Below are 10928 nucleotides of genomic sequence, written 5' to 3'. Positions count from 1 at the left end.
AAGTTTAACCTTTAAGCCTGGTTCCGAGAGCAAAGGGTGGAGAACCAGTTAGAGGAGGGGCAGCTTGAATTTATTTTCTAAAGAAAACCATGTCAAAAGTTTACTCCCAAATTTGCCTTAAACCAGGACACATATTTATATTTATTTATAGGTATTTTATGTGTCATGTTTATATTTATCTATATTTAGATAATATAATATAATATAATATAATATAATATAATATAATATAATTAATATAATATAATATAATATAATATAATATATATTATAGCTATTATATCCATTATATTACATTTATCTATATTTTAATTTGGTCTATTTAGATATTTATATTTATATTTGTGTTTGTGTTTGTGTTTGTGTTTGTATTTATTTTGAAAATATTATATCCTACATATTCTAATATATCATTCTATTATATTTGTATTTATTCTTATTTATTTTTAATTATTATTGGCAGGTTTATATTTATTTGCCATATTGGATTTATTCCCAATGGCTGCCCCACCCTCCAGCCCAACTTTCCTTGAGGAGCAGCTCACACAAGGCTGGGAATTTTCCCTGCTCTGGGGAGAAGGGACAGGGCCTGGTCCCAGCCTCTCCTGGTGGGAGATGCTCTGATGACCTCTCCAAGGAGAAATTCCAGCTGGAATTGCTGCCAGGAAGGAGTCACAGACAGAGCACCACAAAACACCTCAAATCCATGTCCAGCCAAGGCTGTGTCCCTTTCAGCAGAGCAACCTCCTAAATCCTGGAGTCCCCAGAGAGGACACGGGGGTGGCACTGCCAGGCCTCAGTGGCCTCCAGGCCCCAGCAGCACCCCAGGCCCAGCTCTTCCCAGTTTTGTCGTTCATAAGAAGACTTCTGATTCCTGGAGATTGCTCCCCTACCTGAGGAACATCAATGAGATCAGAGGTCAAGGGGCCTCTGCAGCCTGGACTTCCCTCTCTTTCAGTGACTCCAAGCGACTGGCCTCTTGTTGTCATCAACTTAAAAGATTGTTTTTTCAACATTCCACTGCACCCAGAGGATGCTCCTGGATTTGCCTTCTCGGTTCCAGCCATCAATAGAAGAGAGCCGCTGCAAAGGTTTTACCACAAGGCTTTACCAATGGACAATTTTTGCCACAAGGGATGAAAAATTTGCCTACTATTTGTCAATATTTCGTGGCAAAAGCTTTGTCTCCAGCCCGACAAAAACGCCCACTGTTGCCCTGATTTTTTAAGATTTTCTAAAGCCTTCTGAGTTTACATTCTTGTTGCAAACTTTCTCACACACTTTCTGTATATAACTTATTGTTTTTGCATTCCTTCACAGAGGTGGAGAAATTTGATGGACTGGTAGTTTGTCCAGTGTCATTGGAGAGGTGGCACTTTCACCCTCCAATCCCCTGTCACCTTTGGAAAACTATAAATGCTAGAGTCAGAAAATAAACTTCCTTTTTTTACCTTCACAATAACAGCGGTACCTGTCGCGCTTTCTCGTGTCCTATAGTGACAACCCACTCAAGAATTTTACACTACATGGATGACTTGCTCATTGCAGCACCAACTTGACAAGAAATGGAACAGACCTGTGTCTGTCTGTGTTTGTTTTTCCACAGTTTGGGTCTGGAATGCTCGGGCACACAAGGAGAGCTCTGTGTGCCCCTGAGGGGACAGGGGACAGAGCAGAGGGAAGGGGCAGGGTCAGATCATAAACCAGCTTTTCAGAGCTGCAGGAAATCCTTCATCCTCTTGCACCTCCTTCCACAAACTGGTTTGGAGGGGAAGCAGCCCCTAAAGAAAATACATTTCATGTGGGGAAGGCAAAGCCAAGCCTATTATAAAGGAAAGATGATCAAAATTATCTATTTTTAAAAATAAAACTTATTTTTAACCCTATTTATCAGGGGTGGAGGTAGCCCCTAAAGAAAACACATTTCATGTGGGGAAGGCAAAGCCAAGCCTGTGTTTGCATCTGGTTTGTAAAGGAGAGATGCTCAAAATTATCTATTTGTAAAAATAAACCTGATTTTTAAGCCTATTTCTCGTGAGTGGATGCAGCTCCAGGGGTGCTGGTGGATGTGGTACCCTCAGTCCTCACCTGCAGCTTTGTGCTTTCCCTGCTGGTGAAGAGATTTCACCTTCCTGCTCTACCAAGGATCCATCAAGGAATATTTGCAGCTGGATTGTATTTATGAAGCACCCAGGTGGAATCTCTGCATTTAATTCTGTAAAAACAACCAAGAAGCCCCTCTGCTGCATCACTGCAGGGATCCTGTGCTGGGAAGGCTCCTGGAGGCATCAAACAGCAAATTCAGGGAGGGTTTTTGGGATGTGACACCCACAAGAGCTCATGTGAATGTTTGCTCAATTCTCATTTTATTTACCTGCATTTCCCTCCTGGAGAGCTGTCCCCTGCTGGGACACATCAAGCCTTTGTCAGAAAGCCCAAAACTCGGTACAATCTGCTCCACAGGGGTCTAAAGAGGGAATTTCTGTCCCATGGGGTGGGGGAAGAGGAGAAGAGAATTAAAAATGGGATTTTTTTATGAGAATGGTAAAAAATCACTGTCAAAGAGCACATTTTGGTTAGTTCAGGGAGGGGGACACCCTGATGTCCTGCACAGTGACAAAGCCACCAGGCTCAGATCCCGCTGGTTTCATTTCCAGGAGATGAGGCTACAAATCACATCCCCAGGAGCTGGGACCAGAGCTGCAGATCCCTCAGCTGACACTGATGCATTAGGATTTTAGCTTTTATATTTTCCATCTATTTGTAATCCTGCAGTTCTTCAGTTAGAGTTCTTCAACTCTAAACTCCATATGCAGTGTGAGCTGCTGCTTCCCCATTTTGGGCAGACACAACAATTCCTCTCCAGGCCTGGCAATCAAGGACACCTCACTGCCTCAGGCCCTGAGAGATGGAAACAAAAGTGAATTGGGGGGGGAGCAAATTTGGGGTGAATAACTTAATTACCTGAAACTGTAATTGGAAGATTAACACCCAATATGCAAATGGCCCAAACTTATAAAAGTGTGAAAACCCGTAACCCCTGGTCCATTCTTGGGTGTAGCCCCTGGTGGGCTTCATCTGCTCAAAATGTACCTGAAGGCCCTTCAATAAACATGACTGCTTTTTATTCCCTTAATTCTGTCTGGCCTGTGGTTTTAGGTAGCCCCAAAAAGGCAATGACACCCTCTGCCATCCTCATCCTCCTCCTCCTCGCAGAGCCCAGGGCTGCTCCAGCAGCACTTCCAGGGAATGATGCCTTTGCTGGTAGGGAACACCAGCTCCAAAGGGAGGAACTTGGATGCTTTGTTGCAAAAACAGCAGGGTGAGTTTGAGGTGAAATTCCTGGCCTCAGTTTTGTTCCTGAGGATTTCTGTAGGACAAAGCCCCGTCCTGCTCCTGATGGTCCTCTCCTGACACCCCGTGCTGGACACAGCACTGGGGCTCTGATTTCCCAGCTGGATGTGCTTAAAAAGCCCCCCAGTTTTGCTTTCTTTGTGATTGAGAAACCCAAAGCCTCATGTGACTTTGTAGATGACTTCACACATTCAAAGAGCAGGAAGGAAGCCGAGCTGCTCTTGCTTCGCTTTCTGTGGGGTGGCTGCAAATCCAACCTCATTAACTCAGGAGTGCTCAGAGGGACCCGAAAATGACTGCCCAAACCCCCCCTGAGCCCCCCAGATGCTGCTGCTTCAACATCAAGACAGTGACAGTGGCCTTGGGGATCTTCCACATGGTGAGTCCTGCAAGGGGGCAGGGACAGGGAGACAGGAAAACAGAGGTGGAACCTCTCCAGGAGGCGCATTGTTGTGGGTTTGTTCACAGGGTTCCCTGACACTGGAATGTTCTCTGTTCCCAAGAGAAAAACCCAATGAGTTAAGAGGGATGAACAAAAGGCGGTGGGGGACAGGGAGAAGCAGAATTCGCTGCACTGGGGGAGGGCTTGAATGATTTTTTTGTGACTCTGCCAGTTGGAGAGAAACTCACTCTGCTTCCTGTTTTTCTGCTCAGCGCAGGAGCTTCTACCTGAGTATCCAGAGCCTGCTGGGTGGGAATGGGCAGCACTGGCAGTGGGAATGTGGGAATGGGGCACTGGAGAGATTTGGGAGCTGGATGAGCAGAGGGTGATGGGCAGAGCTGACTCCTCTGGGTCTCTTTTGGTTTCCATTGGGATCATGGCCGTGTCTAGAAGCTGTTCAGGGCAGGGATGGAAGAGCAGGAGAGCCTGGAGGCCCCTCTCTCCCACGCTCCTGGCTGTACTGAGGAGCTTTAGATGTTTTCAGACACCCTGAGGATGTGGTTTCTTGCATGGCTGCATTATTAAAATAATCCCTGTGCTGCTCTGGGTGTGCACAGTCAGCGTTTGGGAGCCCTCGGGGTGGTAACGGGGCTCTCACAGGTTCCTGGGACAGCAGAGCAGGAGCTGGGGACCTGCAGCCTGCAGAAATCCCATGGGATCAGCTGCTGTGGCACTAGAAGGACATTCCATGGTCCCACCACAGCTCTGGATGTGCACTGTCAGGGCTGGGAGCCCTCAGGGTGATAATGGGGCTCTCACCACTCCTTGGACAGCAGAGGGAGAGTTGGGGATCTGCAGCCTGCAGAAATCCCATGGGAACGGCAGCTGTTGCACAGGAAGGACATTCCAAGGTCCCTCCTCTTCCCTGGAGCAGCAGGAGCTATACCATCCCTCTTGCCCTTGGAAAACAGGGTTATTTTTGGATAGGTCTTGTCTTACTTTAAGACCTATCACACAATAGCAATCATTTTCCCCCCTGCCTCTTCTCTCCCTTTCTGATGGGGCAGCTGCAGCTGGGCAGGGGAAGGGGAAGGGAAAAGGGGATTTATACCTTCACTGATTTGCTCCATCAGTGCTGGGGCTTTGGATCAGGATCAATTCCTGCTGCAGGTGCCAGGGGTGAATCCCAGCCATGCTGGGTGAGAGCAGTGCCACCAAGGAGTTCTCAGGCTCTGTGGTGAGGTCTTCTCCTCCCATAAATCAGCTCTGCCTCACTGCTGATCTCTTCAGAGACAACTGGAATAAATCCTGGGCATTCTGGAGTAGACAGGGAAGGAGGAGGGGAGTGAGGGGAGGACGCGGGTGTGCGATCAGCAAAACTCCACTGGCTGTGGGGAGGTGACCTGCAGGTGACTTTCAAAGACAGCACTGGGGAGTTTGTCCTGTTCCTCAGGCCTCAAGGTGTTTGACAGATTTAAGATCAGGGCTGGAAAGCTGCTCCAGTGCAGGAACAGAATTCCCTTCCTGCTGCTCCTTGATTTGAGCCAGAGGAGCCTTGGGAAGCCGTGTCTGCACCTTGTCTGGCCTCAGCTGCACTCCAGCTCCTCTCTTTGGCAGCTCTGTAACTCACAGAGCAGAAATTCCCCTCTGGAACCCTCCCAGGTCCTGTCCTCACCTCTGGACACAACTCAAGTGAGCTCAGAGTGGGATTCACTGAGCTCTCACCAGGCTGGGGCTGACCCAGGGGTCCCACAGAGCCTGAGCTGCTTCTCCTGGAACAGCTCAACCAAGGAGGCAGCAGGAGAAGATGAAATGTTGTGAAAGGAAACCAAATGAGAACTCAAAGCACTCCTCACTTCATCCTCAGCTGCTACACGAGCCACTTGGAAATTCAAGAGAGAAAAGGAGAAGCTCTGACAGGGCAGCGTTTTTGGGTGGTGCTTTGTGCTGGTGTCCCAGAACACCCCAGCACCCAGAGCACCCTGTCCCTGTCCCCATTGGCCCCTGTTCCCCACGGTTTCAAGCTCCCCTTGCAGAAACCCCTGCTGTGAAGCAGAAGAGGAGCAGCCTCGCACCAGGGCCATGTGCACAAAGATAAATCAGCTGGAGATCAGGCAAGCTGCAAATATTTCAGAAAAAAAAAGGCACAACATGGCCTCTAAGAGCAGTTTAACCCCTCTGCAGCTGCAGCAGGATTGCCCCCAGGGAATGGGGGCTCTGTGTGTCAGATTCTGCCTTCAAGTCACCCTAATTTATCTCCCTTGATTTAATGACTGGATTTATCTCAGTCCTACATTATTTCATAATATTCCATATCATGGAATCCCAGAATGCCTCAAGATGGAGGGACCCACAAGGATCCTCAAGTCCAGCTCCTGTCTCTGCCCAGACCCCCCAAAATCCCACCCTGGGCATCCCTGCAGCACTGTCCAAACACTCCTGGAGTTCTGGCAGCCTCAGGGTCGTGCCCATTCCCTGGGGAGCCTGGTTAGTGGCCAGCACCCTCTGGGGGAAGAACCTTTCCCTGAGCTCCAGCCTGACCTGCCCTGGCCCAGCTCTAGCCATTTATTTCCTGGGGATTCAGATTTCTTCCACCAAGAACTTTGAAGCTTCTTTTACAGACAGGCAGCAAGAAGATGGGGACTGCTCCAGAAGTTCTAGCTCTAGCAGATCAGGGAGGAAGGGGTGGAGAGGGGCTGGGAGTTGAGTACCGGGAAGTGAAATCCTCAGTTTTAAACCTGCATTTCTCTTTGCAATGGGAAAGGGAACTAGGTATTTTTCTGTCTGAAATGAGAAGTTTTTGGTTTCTGCCGGAGCTGAGGGTGGATCTGCAGAGGGAGTAGCTGAGCGAGGAGTGCAGGGCAGGCACCACATCCATCCTCCTCTGCCTTCCTCCCAAAAGGACCCTCTGCAGAGGGTTTATCCCATTGGATGTGCATTCCCTGCAGGAATAAGGAAGGCTCCACATCCCAGCGTGCCAAAGCCAGCTACTGGAGAGGTGTCCTGTGCCGGCCTGGCTCTCCATGCCAAGGGAAAGGCCTGTAGGTCTCTGCCTGCTCACAGCTCAGTGCTTCTTTCTTTCTACACAAAATGGAAAATTTTAAACCAACTTTTGCCTTAAAAGTCTCCTGAGTCTCTGAGGCTGGGCTGGTGTTTCCTGCCATGTCCTTTTCTTGTGTGGCTGCACTTGGTCTGGGTTGTGTGGCTCATTTCCTCACCAGCAAGGAAACCAGGGCCTCATTTTTCTCTGGCAGACATCAGAGAGGGTTCCTCATGCTCAACTTCAGCCTCTTGATCTGCTGGATGGGATGGGGGAATTTGGGGTTTGCTGTCCTGCTCTCACCCACTCCTCTTTCAGAACAAAACTGATATTTAGGGCCCAGCTCATCCATTTTGCTCAGGCCTCCTTTTAAGTGGAACCTGAAAAAGCAATTTCTGCCCATATTTCCCAAGCTAGCAATTGAGGGGTTGGACCAACAGCAGAAATAAAGGAAGCAAAAAGTGTTTGGGAGCCTGAACACAAAACCACTCAGCCACCTTGCAGTCAGGTGTGATCTCCATGTGTCTTCATTAAGAGATCACTCTCCTCCCAAGGGGCACCAGCAGCTGTAAAGACACTTTGGATCGATGCAATTTCATCCTTGACAGGGTTCAGAGCTGCCCTGGGAGCTGAAATGCTGTTCCATTAAGCTGAACTCGTGTTAACTTTGTCATGTCCTCGTGTAATGAGACCTGGATATTCCTCTTTTTCTTGCCAGCTCATGAGCAAATTGCAAAGTTCATTTACTTAATTGAAAAAAAAGGGAAGACAGCAGAGTGAATCTTGAACAAGCTGATACCAGACAGGACCAGGGCAAAACTGACATATCCTTCCTTCTCCCTCAGACTCTGGACAGAATTTTAAATTCAGAGGGACAGGGTGGACAGGGGCTCCCAGTCCCCTCACAGCCCGGCGTGGCTGGGTGGGTGCTCGCTCTGGGAGTGCCACAGTTCTGGAAGCTGCAGCTGGGGCCTCAGAAAGTTGATGAATTTGGTTTGAAATTATTCTAGGTGTTCTGTGGCTGACACAGAGGCAGAGGGAGGGGCTGTGCTCAGCTCCTGTCACCTCCCAGCCTTGCTTCCCCCTTTCTGGGGGGAGCTATGGGAGGCAGAGCCTTCCCTCCCATATCTCCTTTGCAAGGGCAGCACAGCTCCTCTGGCTGGACATCCCCGCTGCCCAAAGTGTGCCTGGATCCCTCTGAAAATCCAGCCCCATCCCCTGCCCAGACCCAGCCCGTGTGGCAGCTGGCTCTGGGCTCTTCCAGCAGCCCCAGTTTGCAAACGCAAGCCCAGACCACAGCAGTGCCACTTCCTCCTCGCCCGCGGCGCTGCTCGGGCCGTGGTTGAAGTGAAAGGTTGGTGCAGCTCTGGTGGAAAAGTTGTTTCAGCTCTGCCTGAGCTGGTGCTGATGTGGGTTGCAGATAGGGCCTGGCTTCTGCACCCCTGCAAGGCCAGAGGGCTCAGGGTCACGGAGAGGGGCAGCTGGAGGGACCCCAGGGTCACTGGTGCCACTCCCTGCTCCAGCAGGGCCATCCCAGAGCCCAGGGCACAGCAGGGTGTCCATGTGGCTCTGGAATGTCTCAGGGAGGAGACTCCAGCCCCTCTCTGGGCTCTGCTGGGGGCTGGCACTGCCCAGGGCAGTTCTGCCTCCTGGGCAGGGGCAGCTCCTGGGCTCAGGCCCTGCCCGTGGCTCTGGGGCCATTGCTGGGCCTGGAGCAGAGCCTGGTTCTGCTCTGCCCTCCTGCACACAGGGACACCCAGGGACAGACAGGGACAGACAGAGAAACCTTCAGGGATGGACAGAGAAGCTGTGTCTGCCCCTGGATCCCTGGCAGTGCCCAAGGCCAGGCTGGACACTGGGGCTTGGAGCAGCCTGGGACAGTGGGAGGTGTCCCTGCCCATGGCAGGGGTGGGATGGGATGAGCTTTCCAATCCTTTCCAACCCATGGGTGAATCCCTTCCAAATGTAGGCAATGGTTCCCACATTTCCAATGGAGCAATATTCCTAAATATTCCCATGGATGGATTGGAGGCTGCTCTGCTCAGCTCAGCCCCCAGTGCAGGGTGCAAACCCCTTTCTGCAGAGCTTTCCCAGGAAATAACCCAGCAGGGAATGACCCAGCAGAGAATAACCCAGCATGTTCCATCCTTTCTGGGATTCCCTGATTCCATGGCGATCTCCTAAGCTGGGCTCAGACATCCCAGGGTGAGTGCAGAAGTTCAGGGCCAGGACTGAGCCCACAGCTCTGGACCTCCCTCCATCTCTCAGCTCATTAAACTCCGGACAGAATGAGCCCTGGAGGCTGGGGTTTGAGGGTTCACTTGGAAAACTTGGGGAAAACCATTCCAGTTCAATGTGAAATAGAACATTTGGAGATTTTCCTCAAATAATAAAGGGAGGAAAGTGATGGTTTTGTCAGTGGAGTGGCACAGCTGCACTTACAGGGAGATCTTTCATCTTTTTTGTGTTTCTTTTTACTCTTTGGAATACTGGTATTTCACTTTCCTCAACTCTGAAGCAAAAGGCAATTTAAAAACATAAAACCAGGATAAAAACCATTGAAACAAAACTCACTGCCTTTGTCATTTCTCCATCCTCCCCCTGCTAGCAGTTAAATCCAAAATATTAATAAACTGATAACTGTTGTCTCAGAATATCCTGGGATTTAAACCCTTTGTGTTTGGCTCACTTGGAGACTCATCCATCCAGCGTTCCCTGGAAATAAATTCACTGCTGGGAATTTGGCTCAAGGCCCCTGAAATGTGTTTTTTGCTTTATTCTCCAGGTCATGAGCATCCTGCTGCTGATCGAGTATTCCCTGGAGGTGGCCAACGGGAAGGGATTCTGCAAAGACCTGGACAAGGATTACTACAGAATTGGTGGGTCTTGGGAATGCTGGGAAGCAGCTGTGGGGCAGAGAGGGATCCCTCAGTCTTGCATTGCTCTCTCTGCCTTTTCCATCAAAGAATTTGGAATTCTGGGTCAAAAGCACAGGAAGGAATTTAGGCTCTCTTTGGGTTTTGCTTTAGGCCAAGGCTGTGTTGGAGATCAATGTGCAGCCCAGAGAAGTTTTTATTTCAGAGGATCAGCCCAAACTCTGCAGCACCAGCAGAGTCCTTCAGCTCCCTCTGGAATCTCCTGTGGATTCCCTTGGCAATCCTGGTTTCCGTTCCTCTCCCTTTTCCCAGCTGTGGATCATTCCAGCCTCACACACACTCCTGACCTCCTTCACGTTCTGAGCATTTCCAGGGAAACACTGAAGTGTCACAGAACTCCTCAATGGACAGAGAGGACAAATCCCACCCCACACTAATCTCATGGATGTGTGGGCTGTGGGACACTGCCACCAACACACCAAGACCCCTCCATGCCATGGAACCATTGCCATGGAGCCATTTCCATGGAGCATTCCCATGGAACCATTCCCATGAGCCATTCCCGTGGAACCATTCCCATAGAGCCATTGCCATGAAGCCATTCCCATGGGACCATTCCCATGGAGCCATTGCCATGGAGCCATTGCCATGAAGCCATTCCCATGGGACCATTCCCATGGAGCCATTGCCATGGAGCCATTCCCATGGGACCATTCCCATGGAGCTATTCCTGTGGAGCCATTCCCAAGGAACCATTCCCATAGACCCATTCCCATGGAACCATTGCCATGGAGCGATTCCCATGGAGCCATTCCTATAGAGCCATTCCCATGGAGCCATTCCTATAGAACCATTGCCATGGAGCCATTTCCATGGAACCATTCCTACGGCTCTCCTGCCTCTCAACTGGACAGAGCCCACACCACCCCTCCCTCCCCCTCTGACCCCTATTCCCAGATTTTCCCAGCCCCTGGTGTGTTTTTCCAGAATATTGGTGGCTGGAAGAGGCAGCCAAGCTATCCCAGAGCTCACAGTTCCTGAAAGATTGAATTCCTCCAGAAGGATCCAACTCAGATCCTTGCAAAGACCTGGGGCTGCCTCATGGGCTGCCATCTAAAAAAACCAAAGCCCTCAAATATTGCCCAACCAGGATGTTCTGCCGGAGCTGTTGGAAACAAGTGCAGGGGGGTTTTCCTTTCTTGAGTCCTTTTCCGTGAAAAACCACAAGCTGAGAGAACCCTGGGAGCAAAAGAAAGAACCCAGGCCCCCATCCCTG

At 50.1% G+C, this 10928-nt stretch overlaps 1 long non-coding RNA gene across 1 annotated transcript; it reads left to right on the top strand.

Moving 5' to 3' along the window:
- Nucleotides 1–3106: 3106 nt before the first annotated feature.
- LOC137462341 (uncharacterized) lies at nt 3107–10075 on the top strand. Its single transcript, XR_010993669.1, has 2 exons — nt 3107–3733; nt 9562–10075. It is a non-coding gene; the product is annotated as an uncharacterized lncRNA (long non-coding RNA).
- The last annotated feature ends 853 nt before the right edge of the window (nt 10076–10928 follow it).

This window comes from Anomalospiza imberbis, chromosome 25 (genome assembly GCF_031753505.1).
Source record: "Anomalospiza imberbis isolate Cuckoo-Finch-1a 21T00152 chromosome 25, ASM3175350v1, whole genome shotgun sequence".
Lineage (NCBI taxonomy): Eukaryota > Metazoa > Chordata > Aves > Passeriformes > Viduidae > Anomalospiza > Anomalospiza imberbis.
Note: the sequence above shows the minus strand (reverse complement) of the source record. Positions and strands in the feature narration are given on the sequence as shown.